Here is a 19,837-nt window from a genome sequence, read left to right on the forward strand (position 1 = left end):
ATTTATTAACTTAAAGATATTTGTTGAAGCTGATCCTGAACCTGAAAGGACTTTGAAGAGGAAACTAAGAGAAGCTAAATTACAACAATCCAGAAGTAACCTTTCAGAAATTTTCGAACAAGAGAAGGAGATGGCAGCCGAACCCAATAATGATAATGCAAGAAGGATGCTTGGTGACTTTACCAAACCCACGTCCAAATTTGATGGAAGAAGCATCTCCATTCCTGCCATTGGAGCAAATAATTTTGAGCTGAAACCTCAGCTAGTTGCCTTAATGCAACAAAACTGCAAGTTTTATGGACTTCCATCTGAAGATCCTTATCAGTTTTTAACTGAGTTCTTGCAGATTTGTGAGACTGTTAAGACAAATGGAGTAGATCCTGAAGTCTACAGGCTCATGCTTTTCCCTTTTGCTGTAAGAGACAGAGCTAGAATCTGGTTGGACTCACAACCTAAAGATAGCCTGGACTCTTGGGAGAAGCTGGTCACGGCTTTCTTGGATAAATTCTTTCCTCCTCAAAAGCTGAGCAAGTTTAGAGTGGATGTTCAGACCTTCAAACAAAAAGATGGTGAATCCCTCTATGAAGCTTGGGAAAGATACAAGCAGTTGACCAAAAGGTGTCCATCTGACATGTTTTTAGAATGGACCATATTAGATATATTCTATTATGGTCTATCTGAATTTTCGAAAATGTCACTGGACCATTCTGCAGGTGGATCCATTCACCTAAAGAAAACACCTGCAGAAGCTCAAGAACTCATTGACATGGTTGCAAATAACCAATTCATGTACACTTCTGAGAGGAATTCTGTGAATAATGGGACACCTCAGAGGAAGAGAGTTCTTGAAATTGATGCTCTGAATGCCATATTGGCTTAGAACAAAGTGTTGACTCAGCAAGTTAACATGATTTCTCAAAGTCTGAATGGATGGCAAAATGCATCCAACAATTTTGGGGAGGAATCAAGTGAGATAACATAAGATGAGAAGACACCGCATCTAACTCAAAACCTTAAGGTGTCAAGTTAATGGATCTCTCATCTTATAAATTCCTCACTTTTCTATATTTTATTTGATGTGGGACTAACTTCAACACTTCTCACACTTGCAACACTAACAATCTTTCCCTCAAGTGTGAGCCTCCACATCAAGCATCATCAACTTCCCTCTAGCTCCTCCATCACCACGAGTATTCGTCCATCACACAGCCGCAAAACACCGCGGGACACGTCGGCCGGACCACCTTTACCGGAAAGACTTTCGATGCTTCACCTTGAATACTCTTTAAACCAGACCGATTAAACCATCGGCTCTAATACCACTTGTTAGGCCAACCGTGGAGAACTCTCGACTATCGGGGAGATTTCGGGGAGAAATCAAGTGAGATAACATAAGATGAGAAGACACCACATCTAACTCAAAGGGATAAAAAATAATTAAATATTCATGAAAGTTTATTTTATCCTATTTTTATTGTCTGATCAAATATATCTTTAATATGGAGCAACTTTTATGACATGTTAGATTACCAAACAAAAAATGTTAGGTGTTCAAGTATTCTTATTAATCAAGTTAATCAAGATATTAAAATTTATATTTCAGTTATGTTCTTTCTCTTTTTCCTTCTCTAATATCGTTATCATTGCTGTCGTCACTACTGTTGTCATTGTCGTCGCTGCTGTTGTCACAGTTGTCTTTTTCTTCTTCTTCTTACGTTTTTTCTTTTTTTTTAACGTTTTGTTATTATTGTTGTTTAATTTCTTTTTTTTTGTGAATTGGATGTATCTTTTTTATTGAATGAATTGAAAAGGTACGAATGTCTTTTATATTGTTTTTCTTTACTCAATATTTATGTGCTATATGGATGAATTTGTGTGCTATATTGAATAAAAATGTGTGCTATGCTTAAAACATTTGTGTACGGTAAAAAATCAAAATGTTTAATAATTTCTGACAAATTAGTGTGAGTTATCAAACTATTAGTTTCAATTACTTGTGTTATTTTTCTATACTCCATATTTGTATGTTATTGTATATATTTTTGTTTTTTTTCTTGATTATGGTTATTTATTATGATTTTAATTTTTTTTAATTGAATTGTTTGAAAAATCAGTATTATTCTATGATTTTGATTTTTGTGCTATATATGTGAATTTGTGTGCTATGCTGAAAAAAATGTGTGCTACACTTAAATATTTGTATGCTATGATAAATCTGAATTTATTTGATGATATCTGTCAAATTAGTGTGAACTATCGAGTTATTAGTTTCGATTACTTCTGTGCGGTGAAAATGAAGGAGTATGTGTTGTTTCACTTTATTTGATTTACACATGTGATGTGATATGGTGTCTAAACTTTTAAAAGCCATTGCATTCAAAGCTGATTTGCACCTCTTGCATTTAAAGGCAGCATTCCATGAACACAAAGGAGATGTATTGAGTATACTCAGAGATTGTCGTGCCGCACTCTTTGTGGACCCTAACCACCAAGAAATATTGGAACTGCACATCAGAGTTAATAGCCATGAGCCATGATGACATACCTAAAAAGAGTGTCAATAATACCTTTGTATGTATGTGTGTGTTTTAGCAAATGGAACCTGTAATGTAATATTGGCTTACAATGAATAATGATCGGTTTACACACTATGAAGAAAGAGAGGAAAAAAATGTGTAACAGAATTCAATAAAAGAATATACATATAAATTTTGGGGAACACTCAAATAAAGATGTCTATTTCATCTTTTTTAAAAGATGTTTTCGTATGCATTTTAATTGGTTTCTGTATAATTTATTTAGTATTTCTCATCACATATTATTAAATTTCTTAAAATATTTTCATTCCAAAAACAATAAAAAATATTTCAATTAGACTAAATAAAACAATTACTGTATTGATATTATATTATAGATTAAAATTTACTAATTTAAATTTATTTTTATTTTTAACATAAGCATTAGAAATAAATAAATTTTTTATAACTAGATGTAGTGTAACAAAATATATATAATATTAATTAATTTTTAAAAATTTGGGAACAATAGTTTCTTTCTAATAAAGTGTTATTAGAAAAACAACATTATAAAAGCTAATTTCAACCAATACGATATAATATGTTACTAAATATATTTAATACAAAATACATTGAATATAAATTTTTATTGAGTTTAAATTTTAAATAATTTTTAATTGAATTTCAAATATTCTTATAGAATATTTTAACATCATCTTTTTCGTATCTTTTTAATTGAGTTTTTTATTTTTTAAATTATAAACTTTATTTATAATGAAGGGTAATGTTTCAACACCATCAATTAATCACACATACAAAAATACAGGAACAATTCTATAGTCATAATTATAATCTAACTTTATAAACAATACAATGAAACTATATATAACTAATAAGTAATATATCTAAATTTTATTTATATTTATAGTCACATTTCATAAATAATACAATCAAATTATATTTATGTTTATAATTAAAATATAAATAAAAATACAAAAAATTATCATGATGGTTAATTTTTTTCGTTCATAATTTTTTATTATTTTTATTGTGAAAAGTTTAATTATTTTAATATTTAATTATTTTCTAAAAAAATTGAATAACACAAAAAATAGTTATGTGATATGTTAGTAAAATAATATATTACAAATTTTTATAGTACTCATCATAACAATGTTTAATTTAAAAATTTTTATTTAAATTTTAGTAGTACTCGTTACAAAATAAATAATTACAATAATTTTTTTATTTTTTATAAAACTTCCTTAAAAATTCCATGAGTATTATATAAAGAATCTTGAATCGATTTACATAAATTGACTAACAAATTTTTATAGTACTCATAAAATTTTCTAAAAAATTTTCACATTTTATAAAATTATTTACAATAATAATAATAATAATAATAATAATAATAATAATAATAAGGTTTAATTATTCTGTTGGTCCCTATAGTTTCGCAAAATTTTCAATTAGGTCCTTATACTTTTTTTCCTTTTAATTGGGTCCCTATACGTTAATTTTTTTTCAATTAAGTCCCTGCCATGAAGATAACGTTTAAGATAACGGAATATTCTATTTAAAAAATGAATATTCTTCTATTTGAGTTAGATATTCTAATTGTACATATCTCTATTTTTTCAAAATACCCAAAAACTTCTTGGTCACAAAGGAAAACAAAACCCTAGCCAGCCCCTAATTTTCTCTTTGAAAATCGTGTAAAGTGCGCTTCTTCTCCGGTGGTCTGTCTTCTTCATCCATAAGCTTCGGCATCTTCATCCATAGCTGTCGGTCCGTCATCTTCATTCAAAGCCGTAGTGGTTGGCCGTCTGTGGCATCCTTCTCCCTACGCTGCTCTGTTCTGCGTTGGTCTTCTGCGTTGTTTGCCCGTCGAAGTCTTCACCGTGCCTCGCCTCACGTCACCTCGCTGCGCCGTGCCTCGCTCACCGTGCCGCGCCTCACCATGCCGCGTGGCTTACTTTCTTGTTCTATTACACTCTTTGTAACCCTTGAAGCGAATTTTGTGTTGCCGTTCTGTACAGGTGGAGGCAATATTAGACAAGGAAAATTTCACTTTGGAAGAGCTTCTTGATGAAGAGGAGGTGATCCAAGAATGCAAGGCCTTAAACAGTCGACTCATCAAAAGTAGAAGGCTATCTTGAGGGAAGTTTATAAGAAGAAGAAGTACACGTCAAGCTCTTGATCTCCACCCTAAGAAGTAAGAATACCAGAGCCATTCGCAGAGGCTCACCAAGCACCAAGTATTTGCCTTGCCTTGTGTTTAAATTCTTTAATTAGCTTTGAATTTTGTTCCTGTTCATTCATCATGCTACTCTGTAGTTGAGACATAGCACCAGGTCTCTAGTTCTAGCATACTGTTAAAGCATAGAAAATTTCACTTCAGCAACTTCATTGTTCATAGGATCATTAAAAAAAATTGAAGAAATATCGCTGTGCTTGTATAGAATCCAGTGATGCAAAATAGAAATTAACTGCATCAATTTATTCAATGTTTGTGAATTTGTGCATGGTCTATACCATGATTTGGGTGTGCAGGACCTCACCGTGCAGACTGATCATACTTGACACTTCTTGTTTTCTTGTCTTCAAGTTTTACTTTGCTAATGGTTTATTGCTGAGGATACAACACATCAAAGTTCATTGTTTGTTTACTGGGGAAGGGATGCAAGTATGATTTTATTAGGGAATAGTTTATAGTTGATAGTTGATTTTTAGCAGTATTTTATTCCCTGCCAAAGCTAAACAGAAATATATGGATGCAAATTGCAAAATTTTTAGTAATGGTTAACAATGAATTTCCAGGTTCTTTGTGATTTAATTGATTTTCTGAATTTGTGCTTGATCATGTTGTGGCGAATGTTTAATTGATCTTCTGAATATGTGACTTTATATTGTGATGGTTGAATGCTAATCAAACACTTGGGGCTGAGATTAAATGATGAAAAGTGATAAGAGAACCAAGGATATGAAAGATTAAGCTTAAGGATAGTTGAGAATCAATAAAATACACCAAAGCTGTTTCTGCAGAATTAGGCAGTAAAAACCGAAAATTGTTAGATTTACTGCTACCAATCTGGGCCTCTGAATGAAATGAAACTAATTTTTCCTGAAACTCTAAGAAGTCTAGTTGGTTGCATAAAAAACTCTAAGAACTTTGTAGTTTAAGCTGTCTCGAATTTAGTTGCCTAAGTTTCTTAGTTTGTAGAATGTATAATTCTTGATTCACATTTGGCTGAACTTCCTAAAATAGTAAAAATGGATGGTTGGTTTTATTATTTATTGGTTTTTATATGAATCTTAGTTTTATTTCATGTTATTGTTGTTTAGGAAAGTTCTGAACCTATGTTTAATTGCATGATTAGATTAGATATACTAGGCTGCATATCCCTAAAGAAAAACTGAGACGGTAACTTTGTTTTTGAAACAATGCATATAGCTATATTAGTGATATAACTACGCATTGCCAGAAATTTCAGTGATCAATGGATACATGGTTCTTGGTGAAATTTATGAGTTATATATAACGCTTCCCTTTAATGAGTTATATATAACGCTTCCCCTTTTGAAAAATGATGCCTTGTGCAGAAAGAAACTGAATTTCAGCATTTGATATTAAAGTTGACTCATTGTGATTTCAGCATTTGGTCTAAAATTTGGAGATTGATAAGTTTTAAAATATGGAAAAGGAATGGAACTAGATTTGAACTTTTTCACATACTGCAAGATTTTTTCTATTATGTTTTAATTGAGAGTGATATGTTGGTTGCAGGTGTTCTCTTTGCTGGAGACTTAGGAAGAGAATGTCCTTTTGGAACATAAGTATGGAATCTAAGTCGAGCTTCTATCTTTATGAGGGCCTAAAAGTTTGATTCAGCTTTGTACAAAAGTATGCATGAAGCACCTTGCTATGGTGAAGAATTTTTAAGTCAATTTTTCAGTTGGAATGTTATACGAGACTTTACAAGTTGAGATAGATACAATTATTTGGTCTAAGTAGATATTGAATAGAGTATAGTTATGTTCATGAATTATTTTTACCATGTTTTAGTCTAGATTGTGGATCATAAATTTAATGAATTTAGGAATTTTCAATATGTTAAATTCTATATTTCTATGTAGACATTGTAAATGTTGTGGTATTTATTTGAAAAATTAATCTATGCTCAATTCCTTTTATATTTTGTGGAAATATAATTATTTATGAAAATTTAGTTTTAATAGGGGTTAATCTGAAATTAGTAAAAATCTATAATTATAAAATTAGGAACAATGACTGAGTTAGTGACCGATTTAGATTTTTAGTTTAGAAATTAGCGGCTAAAAGGTTTAGTGACCGATTTTCAAAAAAAAAATCAATCACTAAATCGGTCTCTATTTCGATAATTTCTTGTAGTGTGAATAGGGATTATAGGAATATCTTTCATTGAATATTTGTAGTTTTACTAAATTTTCAATTAGGTCCCTATATTTTTTTTCTTTTCAATTAGGTCCCTAAGGGTATACAAGTAATTTCACAATTCACTAACATTTTTTTGACGTTTAACGTTAATAGGGACTAAATTGAAAAAAAATTAACGTATAGGGACCCAATTAAAAAGAAAAAAAGTATAGGGACCTAATTGAAAATTTCGCGAAACTATAGGGACCAACAGAATAATTAAACCTAATAATAATAATAAGTGTATGTCACAGTAAAAAAAGAAACACATCACCAAATAATTTATTATTCGAATTATATACGAATCAAATCGATAATAGGAAGGCTAATACCAAAAAAATGAATAACAGGACTAAAGACTTATAAAACTTTTCTTAAATTTACAGAAAAAATGTTTATATTTATGTAACATATAAAATAATTACCATATTATTATTATTATTACATTATATATATATATATATATATAAACAAAAAAATCCAACTGATTTAAAGTAAACTTTTTTTAATATTTGATTAAATTGTTTATGTATTTAGTACTTTTTTGAAACTTCCTTAGTTAAAAGTATAATCATTATATTTTTTAATTATTATTGTTAGGGGTGTTCGCAAATCAGATATGACTAAAATTTTGATACAATTTGCACTAAACTCATCAGACGATCAAATTAGATATCCGCACTTTTTATGCTTGGATCAGAGATCAAAAATTTATATTCAATGTGTTTTGTATTAAATATATTTAATAACCTATTATATCATATTGGTTGAAATTAGTTTTTATAATGTTAATTTTTTAATAACACTTTATTAGAAAAAACCATCTTTTCAAAAATTTTTTAAAATTAATTAATATTATATATATTTTGTTACACTACATCTAATTATAAAAATTTTATTTATTTCTAATGCTTATATTAAAAATAAAAATAACTTTAAATTAGTAAATTTTAATCTATAATATAATTATAATATAGTAATTGTTTTATATATCACACGCATATAAATTAATTATTTTTTATTTGTAAAAATTTTAAGAGACTTGAGCTTATTTTATATATATAAGTGTGACATATTTTTTTATGTAAACATACAATTTAAAAAAAATTTAATAGTTAATTTATTATTTTTTTTATTTTATTCTAATTTAAATATTTTTTATTATTTTTGAAAAAAAATATTTTAAGAAACTTAATAATATGTAATGAGAAACACCAAATAATTATATAGAAACCAATTAAAATACAATATAAAAATATCTATAATAAAAGATGAAATAGACATCTTTATTTGAGTGATTCTCATAAATTTTAGTATAGCAAGAATTGGGATATGTTTTAAAAATTTGTATGTTATAGTTCAAAAATTTGTATACTATATGCAAAAATTTATGTGCTATATTGATAAGTTTGTATTACATGCCAATTTTTATGTGTTATAATTCAAAAATTTGTGTACTCTCCAACAGAAATTTATATACCGCAGAAGGTGGAGAAAGGCTCTTTACATTATGTGCTAGTGGAGCACTAGTGCGTGTGTTATGCGTTTTATTTTGAGAATAATTTTAATTGTAGTTGAGTCAATTTAGTTGAATTTAATTACTAAAAAAATTTGTACATATAACATCACTCATTATCTAACTTCACGAGAGGATTTTTCAAAGTCTACAAAGGTCTCCTTTAGAGATAAAGTCATTGGTCCAGAGAAATCGAAGACCTTTGCACTTGCAGGATCTCTATCTGGGGATAGTATAGCGACGGTGATGGGCAAGCAGGATGATCCCCAAATTTCATGCATAAACTTCACTGAAGAAGCCAAGCTTTGCTTGGCAGAGCCTTATCGAGACGCTTTGGTGATCAAGGTTCTTGATAAAAATTATAGTTATACAGCTCTTTCACACAAGCTTCAGATGGTTTGGGCGCATCAAAGGTGGCTTTGATCTGCTTGATGTGGGGTTTGGGTACTTCATGGTAAAATTCGATGCAGGTGACGATCGTGAGAAGGTCATGCTTAGTGGCCCGTGGTTGATTGAGGGGCACTATGTTGTTGTAACACCGCGGGATATAGATTTTCGGCCATGTGAGCAATCCTTCGGGTCTACGCTTATATGGGTTCGGATTTCGGGACTCCCAATCTGGTGCTATCAGGAACAGGCCATGATGCGTATTGCTTCTGCAATAGGAGTTCCCATCAAAGTGGACCTAGCCACTAAGTTGGCTGAGAGAGGAGATATGCCCGAGTATGTGTTCAAATAAATTTAGGATTTCCAGTGATCAAGCATATCATTGTGGAAGGCGTAACTCATGAGGTGAAGTATGAAAGTTTAAATTTAATTTGTAATTCTTATGCACGTTATGGTCACGATATGGCACAGTGCTTCGGGAGAGACTCTAGGAAAGGAGAGAGTGCTGATTCCGATGCCACCAAGCCACGGGACGGTACAATGGCAGTGCCACATCCTGAGCCCAAAATTCACAATTCAAATGAAGTAGAACCTGATGTGGTAGGTGCGTTACTGGTGAGAATCCTGCACCGAGCTTGCAAGCGGATTTGGAGGCTAATAATTTGGAAAAAAATAACGTTGAGGAGGCTTGCATGCATGATGAACCAGGCTGGGAGCAAGTTGTGAGGAAAGGTAAAACCAAGCTGGGCCAGAAGTAATCTAACAAGGTCCAAAGAGGCACTCAATCCAGAACCGATTTGGGTAGAGTAATCAGGCCTACCATCCACTTCTCTCACACGGATGGATCTAGCTCCTATCTAGCCAGGGTCGGGTCACAAGTCACGATCGAACACAGTGCTTCCCGTGTTGGTGAGACGTCGATCTCCTCAACCCGACACACCCTAGTGCCCTGCGGCCCCTCTCTCCGGAAAAAACCAAGGCCAGTGTCCTTACAGAGCTCGCCAGTTGAGAAAAGTGGAAGTACAGTGGTGGAAGCATCATCATGTCTTCATGCAGCCGTGAAGGAGGGTGTTAGCATGGCAGTTCCATTGGAGAAGAAAGGCGCGTTGCCGGGTGTTTCTGAGTCGGCAGGCAGGAATAAGGAGATATTCCATGGAGATCCGGCAAACATGAAGGTCGCGGGAGTCACTTCCGCTGGGCAAGCCTCGGTTTGAGGTTGGTGAAGCACTTTGATTTTCTTGTTTTATATTTTTATATTTTAGATTATGGATAGTTTAAATATAATAGCTTGGAATATTAGGGGTGTTTCTAATAAGTTAGCCCGGGTGAATTGTAAAGAGCTGGTTAAAAAATTTAAACCTGTAATTTTTATTGTGGTTGAAACTCACTGTCCTTTTCAACACTTGAAACTGTTCTGGGAAAGACTTGGTTATCACCCTATTGGTATAGTAGAGGCGTCAGGACATAAGGGGGTATCTGGTTCCTTTCTGCAATGCAGGGTGTTCACTGCAAATGGGTTGATGCTTTTGATCAGTGTGTTACAGTTGAGGTTCAGGTAAATAATGTGATTTGGAGGTGCAGTGGTATCTATGGTAGTCCTCAGTTTAATACCAGAGTTCTGCTATGGGATTATCTTGTTACTCAATCTTCGTCTTTCTGCGGACCATGGATTGTTCTTGGTGATTTTAATGAAGTACTATTCTCTCATGAATCTAAGGGTTGCCTCTTCTCGAGTTGCCATGCAGATCGGCTTGCTACCTATATAGGGGATAGTGATCTGTTTAACTTGAAGACTATTGGAAGACGGTTTTCTTGGTACAGAAGGGTTAAAAATGGTGTTGAGGTGGCGAAAAAACTTGACCGGGTCTGTATCAACAGTGGATGGTTATCTCTCTTTCCAGAGGCTTACGTAGAAATTTTAAATAGGCTTCACTCTGATCATTATCCTATCCTAGTGCGCTGTATAGGTCGTCCCCAACCAAGAAAGAATAGACATTTTCGGTTTATTGCGACTTGGGCAACTCATCTGGGTTACAGAGATATTGTGAACCAGTCATGGCAGGTTGGCTACAGAGTGATGCATGGCAAGCTTTTAGAAGTGTAGAAGAACTCTTTGGAGTTTAATTCTAAAGTGTTCGAAAACATTTTCGTTAGGAAATGCGAATTAGAGAGACAGATTAATTTCCTTCAGAAGCGACTAGAAGTACTGGAAGATTTGTCTATGCAGCAAAAAGAGCAACAGCTGATTGAGAAATTTAATAACACGCTTGTGCAGGAGGAACTTCTATGGTTTCAGAAATTCAGAGAGCAGTGGAAAAAATTCGGGGATAGAAATACCAAGTTTTTTCATATCCAGACTCTTGTGCGAAGAAAGCATAATAAGATTCATGGTCTTTTTCTTCAAGATGGGGTGTGGGAAACGGACCCGGAGGTCCTTAGAAGGGAAGCTTAATCCTTTTATAAACGCCTATTCTGCCAGTCGGAGGATGTAGACTTAGGTTGTCTTGGTGATGTGCCGCTGCCTTCCCTGAATGTTGAAGCCTGTTGTAGCCTCACAGCGCCAGTTACTCTGGAAGAAGTTAAGTCGGTTATTTTCAGTATGCATTCTTTTTAGGCACTGGGTCCTGATGGGTTTCAGGCTTTCTTCTTTAAAGAATACTGGGAGATTGTTGGTTTTGATGTTTGGACTATGGTTCGTTATGCGTTTTCTGGTTTGGATATAGATCCAAGGATGATGGAAACTCTTGTGGTTCTTACTCCGAAGGTAGAAAACCCGGTTTTCATGAAGGATTTCCGACCTATTAGTCTCTGTAATATGGTTTATAAAGTTATAACGAAGGTCCTGGTCAATAGACTTCGTCCCCATCTCAAAGCGATTGTTGGGCCCCTTTAAGGAGGATTTATCCCGGGGAGAGAAACCCCAGACAACATTATTGTAGCACAAAAGGTTCTCCATTTCATGAAGAAGACAAAGTCAAAGAAAGGAACCCTGGCCTTTAAGATTGATCTGGAGAAAGTGTACGATAGAGTGGATTGGGGATTTCTGCAACAAACCCTTGTGAGTTTTGGCTTTCCTCCTCCGACAGTCAATCTGATTATGCGTTGTGTCACTGCTTCCTCACTGTCTATCCTCTGGAATGGGGATAGATTAAATAGCTTCACTCTGAATAGGGGTCTTAGGCAAGGAGATCCTATATGACCGTATTTGTTTGTGTTGTGTATGGAGAGATTGTCCTGTTCTATTAATCATCAAGTTGATAAGGGCTTGTGGAAGCCGATTGTGGTTTCTAGAGGGGGTCCAAGAGTTTCTCATTTGATGTTTGTCGATGATTTGCTTCTTTTCTGTAAAGCCAAAAAATAGCAAGTTCAAACTGTAATGGTAGCTTTGAAAAATTTCTACAGAGCCTCTGGGATGAAGGTTAATGTGGAGAAATCTAAAGCGCTATGCTCCAGGAATGTTTCAGCGACAAGAAAAGAGATTTTCACCGGAATGTCCTCCATCAGATTCGTCCAGAACTTGGGCAAGTATTTAGGGGTGAACCTTAATCACTCTAGGGTGACACACGCAACTTTCAACGATGTTCTGGACAAGATTCGGGGAAGGCTAGCCAGCTGAAAAGGGAGATTGCTTAATAAGGCAGGAAGACTCTATTTGCTCAACTCAGTAGTGACTACGATTCCTACTTACCGCATGCAAGTATCTCTCTTCCCTAAAGGGGTGACTAATAAGATAGAATCCATGATGCGAAACTTTCTATGGAAGGGTCAAGCTGATGGTAGAGGCCTGAATCTAGTTAATTGGAAAGTGTTGGTCACCCCTAAGAAGTTTGGAGGTCTGGGAATTAGAGACCCTTTTTGTGCTAATATTTCTCTTCTTGGAAAGCTAGTGTGGCAATTTTTTCACCATCCGGACAAGCTATGGGTTCAACTGTTGACAGAGAAATACCATTCTTCTAAGGATGATTGTTTCAGTCGGTCTCGAGGAAGGGAATCTTATGTTTGGAAGAGTATATGTCGAGCCTGGGATATCCTGAAGGAAGGTTTTATTTGGTGCATTGGGGATTTGGAATAGAACTTTTGGTTTTCTAAATGAAAAAGAGAGGGGTGGCTATGTCAGGAGATGGATTATGTTCACATTTCTGATTCAGATCTCAGGATCTTGGACCTTTGGTCATTTGGACAGTGGGACCTTGAGAATATCTATTCTCCTCTGAATCACTCTCCACAGAGCAACATTAACTCTTACAATCCGAATGTTCAAGCTGGTTCAGAGGCCGGTTGGTGTTGGACTGGTGTGACTTCAAAAGTTTATGATGCTCGTAGTGGTTATTTATGGCTCAGTAAGAAGATGTTTAGTTGGGAGGATAGGGGTAATTGGCTTTGGCTTTGGCGTCAACATGTTCCGGAAAAGCACAAATTTTTGGCCTGGCTATGTCTTCGAGAGGCTCTTTCTACTGCTGCATTTCATTTTATGAGGGGCATTTCGCACACGGATAGCTGTCCACGATATTTGTCAGGTCAGGAATCGGTTTTACATTGTATTTGGGATTGTCCAAAAGCCCAACTAGTTTGGCAAGCTTTAGGGATCTCCGATCAACCAGTAGATTTGATGAGTTGGTTCTTATATAACAGCAAATAGCGCCCCTTTAGATTCTTTTCTGGTCTCTGGTGGATTTGGCGTTCGAGGAATAACGAGATCTTTCATCCTCATGAGTATTGGACTACAGACAAGGTAATTGGTATGGCTTTGTCCTTGGAAAAGGAGCTCTGAAATATTTTTGTGTTGAAACGATTGTCTATACCCTCCACCATTAGTGGCTCTTGGATTCCTCCCTCAGTGGATACCTTTAAGATTAATTGTGATGCTAGCTATCATGGCAATGGTGCTCGAGTTGGTTTTGCTTGTGTTAGTAGAGATTGGAAGGGAAGGTGGCAACGAGGCTGTCTGGGAACAATTGAGAGTCGTAGCATTTTGCAAGGAGAGTTGTTTGCTATTTGGAGAGACTTTCTTTTAGCATGACTCGAGACAAAGAGACATTATATGTGAGATAGACTATGTGGAGGCTTTTACTATGGTCAATAATTTACAGGATTGCTTTGGGTTTATTGATCCTTTGGTGTTAAAAATTCGAGATATCATGTCTTAGAAATGGCGTGCTGATCTTCGGTTGATCTTGAGAGATGCAAATACAGTAGTAGACATCATGGCAAAGACTGCAATGAGGACCTTTCTCCCCAAGTGAAGCTTCCATTGCCTTGGAAGGAGTTTGAGAGTAGTATTCAACAAGACTGTCTTTCTTAAGGAGTTTTTTGTTTACTTTTCTTTCTTGTTGTTTATTTTCTTTTAAGTCACAAAAAAATTGTTCAAATATATTTGGTACATTAATTATCGATAAGTAAATATTTTTAAAGCGTCAATATATAAATATAACAAAAAGAAAAGAGAAAGATCATAGCTAGACAAAATTAAAATCTATTTTAAACATTAAAAAGACATTGGTGTTGAGCAAGGATTTGGCCAAGTAACTAATGTATCAGAATCACATTAAATTGTGATCTGATGGGTCTGTTAGACAAGAAGGGGAGTTGGGATGATGTGGTGGTTGTTGTGAGATGAGGTGGGAATTATTAAACTTGGTTATGCGGCCAATTTGGGACACTGCCCGCGCGGTGGTTGCTGTTGAACTACTTATGGGGAGTCTTTCACGGTCTCAACTTGGCTTGGAATCATGGTTATAAAAATGTGATATTAGAGATGGATTAATTCCATGGTAGCAGTTTCACTCTTGCATGCTAAATAACACTCAAGCCCATCTCTACGCGACGCTGCTTCAGATGATAAAGAATCTGTTGGACTAAGGGTGGAAAGTTCTAGTGCTAAAAATCGTTAGAAAAGGGAACAAATAAATTTGTGGTCGAGTTAGTAACAAGGCTCAATTTCAACTAGTGCGTAGAGTTTGAATTATATTCTAATTCTATAGGTAAATTGAAAGTTTTTTAAAATTTAATCCTATTCTATTTTACCTGCGGGTTGAGAATCTCAATCCTAATATTATTCGCACCCTAAAATTTTTAACTTTATTTTATTTAATCTTACCTATAGAAAAATCAAATTTTTTTTAAATAAGTATAAAATTCAATCATTCCATATTTTATACATATTAATAAAATAGAAACTAAAAAACTGAGTTCAAATTAAAATTAAAAATAATAAAATCTTAAAGAAATTTAACATAAAATTACAAATAGCATTATTATCAAGTTCTTAATAAAATTAAAATAACACAAATAAAGATAAATATCTTGTCACTCTTCTTCTAACTCCAAATTCTTGCAACATTACTGTTTAAATAATAAACGTGCTAAATTAATAATTTAGATTATGGGTTAACCACAAAAAATGTTCTCGAATTATTCAAACGCTGACAAAAATGCTCCCACCTTTAGTTATCGACAAAAATATCCTTAAATAATTTAAAAATACGCCAAAACTGCACATCCATTTAAACAAAGGAGGTCTGTTAACATTTTGGTCTGATGTGGCAAACAGAGTGGCATATATGGCAAACAAAATCCCCTTTTCTCTTCTCTCATACTTCCTCTCACTCACCCACCCTCTAACTTAGTCACCAGTACCTCTGTCTGCCATGACAGAGCGACCGATGAACCACTACCATCGCAGCTCCATCCCATTCCTATTCTTTCCCTTTTTTCTACTCTACCTTCCTCTCACTCTCTATCACTCGCTTTCCTTCTCTCACCTTCACACCATCATCACCGAATGTCCTCTTCAAATTCACAAAGTAGAAAAAAATCCAAATTAAACTTTCTTTCCAAAACCTAATTGAACTTTATCAATTGAAACAGATCCAAATTAAAAAGAAAAAAAACTAATTTAAACCCTAATTTTTACTAAAATCATAATTCATTAACAATAGTAGCATTAATCAGTAAACACTAATAAACTAAATAAAAAAAGAAAAATTCCACAACAAGAACAAGAAGAGAATCAATACTCAAGTAAAAAGCAGAAGCAAAAGTAGTGGTGGACCATCGACAAAAAAGGAGCAATGCGAGCAAGGATCACTGATAAGAGAGGAGCAGTACAAGAGAGAAATGCATGCGGTGAATGGCGGCATCCTTCTCAGGCACATTAGCACTGCACCTACTTGTCGTTGCCCCTGTCTGAGCATCTCTTCTGACACCAATGGAGGAGCCAACTCTATCCTATCACGCTCGCCTTCTAGATCTGGTCGTGGCGCTCGCCTTCCAATTTTTATCTTTGCGCTTGCCTTTCAATTTCGATCGTGCTCGCATTCTAATTTAAAATGTAGTTTTTGGTTGTGCTGTAGCTTCTCAACTTTGTCGTTTTTGGCATTGTTCAAAGAGGAAGAGCAAGTAAGAAGAAGTCAGACAAGAAGAGAGAAAAAGTGAGTAAAAGGAAGTGAGAGAAAAAGAGAGATAAAGAATAGGGAGGTGGACGTAGCTGCTGCGGTGATAGTTTGCCAGCGGTGGATGCTGCAGATGGTGAGTGGGTTAGAGGATGTGTTGGAGGAAGTGAGACCATGAGAGGAGATGAGAGAGAACGGAGTGATCTGAAGAAATTGGGGATCTAAGTGATAAAGAAATAAAAGGATAAACAAGACAAAAATTGAAATTGAATAGAAAAGATAAATTACAATTGAAATAAAAATAAAAAGGATAGGTTGAAATTGAATACAAAGAGAATCACTCTACTTTCTACCTAATTTCTTGACGCAACAAGAAAAGAACTAATCAACCTAACTTGTCAATGCCATAGTTTGGGAATTGAATTGAAGGGACTCCTCAACCTTCTACCCAATTCTCCGATACAACAAAAGAGGGACTCCTTAACCTCAATTGTCCACACCATGGTTTCATCACAAAACCAAAAAGGAGTTTTCAAACCTCTAAATCATTCTATACTCCGACTACAATAGTTAAGGAGGTATTTATAACCTCTTATTAAGTTAAAATAAAGAAAACCCAAAAACCCATAAATATAAGGCCCAATCTAGTAATTAAATAAACAAAATCAAAATATATCAAATTAAATTAAAACATTCTAAAAATGTAAACTAATATCTTCTAAATAACACTTGAACTCTTCATATCACGAACATTTGAAGCACGTATCACTAAGGTTTCTTAATTTGGGATTAAAACATAACGGGGCACATCAGCTTTCTCGTTTGCCACGTCAAACTAAAATGTTAACTAACCTCCTCTGTTTTTAACAGATGTGCAATTTTGGTGCGTTTTTAAATTATTTATGGATATTTTTGTCAATAACAAAAGTCGGGTGCATTTTTATCAGCATTAGAATAATTTGGGGACATTTTTTGCGGTTAATCCTTAAATGATTAGTTTAGTGATTATTTTGAATTTTTACCAAAAAAAATGGGTTCTATCCACTTCATTCACTACACATATATTAGAGGTGCAGATAAAATAGGATATACCTTGAACATGCACCCGACCTTACCCGCAAACAAACCTACACCCATTCTATCCTACTTACAGCGAGTCAGATAGATAACTATACCCGATCAAATTGAGTCGAATTGAGTACTTACAGATCAAATGTATATTGTTAATTCTACTTTTAACCATTAGGTTTTAGTGTTTTTTTTTTTGGATTAATAAGTATAAAATTTTAAATTTTTGTTTGTCATAAATTTTTTTTTACCTTAAGTTATGAAATTATTTGTCTGTTTAACCGATAAAAGATATATAAATAATTATATCTAGAGACGGGTTTATTCTATTTGATGTGGGGACAAGTGTCTCATTAAAATTTGAAAATGTCTTAAGTAGTATATAAGAAATATGTATAATTGTTCCATTATATATTATTGAAGTTGATTTCATTGTTCCATTTCTCTCATTTTATTTCATGCTATGCTTGTTTTGTTCCATTATCAAAATTTTTTAAATTCTATCACTAGTTATATCAAATTTTTTTAAATCCACAAAAAAAACTTAATTCATTATAAATTAAAACTTTATTTAAAAATTTGTTACTAATCAATAAATTATTACATGCATATAGTAAAATTTAAACTTCCTACAATTAATTAATCACTGGACTATCAACTTAAGTTGATTTTGTTCTCCTCTTTTATTATGATGCCATGATAAAAGACAAATTACACGTCTGCATCACAAAAGAAACAGGAATTAAATAATGAACACAATTTATGGATGCTTGAATGTGGACAATGCGAGGCATCAAAAAAGCAAGTACGATACAGTTTTCTCTATTTAATGGCTGGATTTTCTAGCTAAGCTAATAAGTGATAGGTTGAATGGTTCAAGTGAGTAACAGTTACCAAAAGACAAGAGGTTGAAATAAGTATGTACCCTGAGAAAATACATGTTGAAATGCTTGCAGGCCACAAAGAGCACCTTATTCTGGCATCAAAGTAAGTTAGGCCATCTTTGTAATGACATCTTTCTACTTGAATATATGATACAAAGCATATAAAAGCTAAGTCGTTATGACATTAAAAGCTAGGTCCTAAATTCCAAAATTCGAGAAATGCTACCTCTGCATTAGAAACGGTCACTAAAATTAATTACTAATATATTTATGTATAAATATATATAATATTTAATTTATTTTTAATATGTATTTATATTTTAATATATATTTTATACTAATTATTAAATTTTATATATACTTAACATAATTGAAAATTTAAGAATATTTAAAAATATTTCATAAATATATATTGAAAAATTAAATAAGATTTGAACACCTAGTATATTGAAAATTTATAGCAATATTTTTTTTCACAATAAAAGTTTCTCGTACAATAAATAAAGGAAAAATTTTAGGTATTTTTAAAATATCGATATTCTAATAAATTTAGTCATAATCTCAATTATAAAAAATATATATATACTAATTAAAATTAACCGTTAAGATTATTAGAATACTGATATTTTAAAAACATTTAAAAAGCTTCCATAATATAAATTGAAATTAAATGATGTTTGATATTTCAATATACAGATACTAACGTGGGGGCACTTTAATAGACACAATGAGATACGGTTTGGGAAAAAAAAGGGAGAAACATATATGTCCAGAATTTTCATGTTAAAAATTTAAATAATATTTGTAAAGAAAAAAGAAGAAAAATCAAATAATATTTAACTTGGAGTCTTGGAGTGTGATATAAATTACTTGGCTCTATTATTTCTATTTTGGACAAGAATACGAATAAATGAAAAAATGATGTTACTGACAGGGGTGATTGGGAGTATTGCGTACTCGATTACCTGTCTGAATCTAAATTGAATCAATTAAATTGATTTTGAAATCAACGGGTAATTGGGTCTAATCTGAAATAAACTAATGGCTCTCTTTAGTAATTGGTCCAGATAACAGTTTTGGAGGTGCAGAACTTAAACTAACTCGTGGATCCGACTATGTGTTAATTAAATAAAAAAAAATAAAAATTTAGAATATATATGTCTTTTAATATGTTTAGATTTTAATATGTTTAGTTTTTATTGTGTTTGATGTTTAATATATTTGGGTTATTTCTATTAATTTTATATGTTTATTGTATTTACAAAATTTTTAAGATAAAATTTCATTTTTTTATTTTTTTATTTTTCATGAATTTCTGTTTAATCGGGTACCCAATTACCCAAATCAAATCAATCCGTTCTTAATCAGTTTAATTTAGTTTGGGTATATACACAAAAAACGTAAATCCGAACTAAACCGAACCAATTATAATTTAATTGGTTCAGTTTTAATTTCACCCTAAATCTGAACTAACTCGATCCATAATCACCCCTAATTACTAGCTAACGGCTAAATTATTAAGGCTAATTAAGTCATTAACTCACAAAACTAGCTATCAAATCATGATATCAAAAGCATGCATTAAAGACAAAAAATATTTAATAGCAGTTATATCG

At 33.1% G+C, this 19,837-nt stretch overlaps 1 non-coding gene across 1 annotated transcript; it reads right to left on the reverse strand.

Annotated features, from left to right (window-relative positions):
• Positions 1 to 529: 529 nt before the first annotated feature.
• On the reverse strand, positions 530 to 633 carry LOC127746145 (small nucleolar RNA R71). The gene has a single exon (XR_008007764.1). It is a non-coding gene; the product is annotated as a small nucleolar RNA R71 (small nucleolar RNA).
• Between the last annotated feature and the right edge of the window lie 19,204 nt (positions 634 to 19,837).

Source organism: Arachis duranensis, chromosome 3 (assembly GCF_000817695.3).
Source record: "Arachis duranensis cultivar V14167 chromosome 3, aradu.V14167.gnm2.J7QH, whole genome shotgun sequence".
Classification (NCBI taxonomy): domain Eukaryota; kingdom Viridiplantae; phylum Streptophyta; class Magnoliopsida; order Fabales; family Fabaceae; genus Arachis; species Arachis duranensis.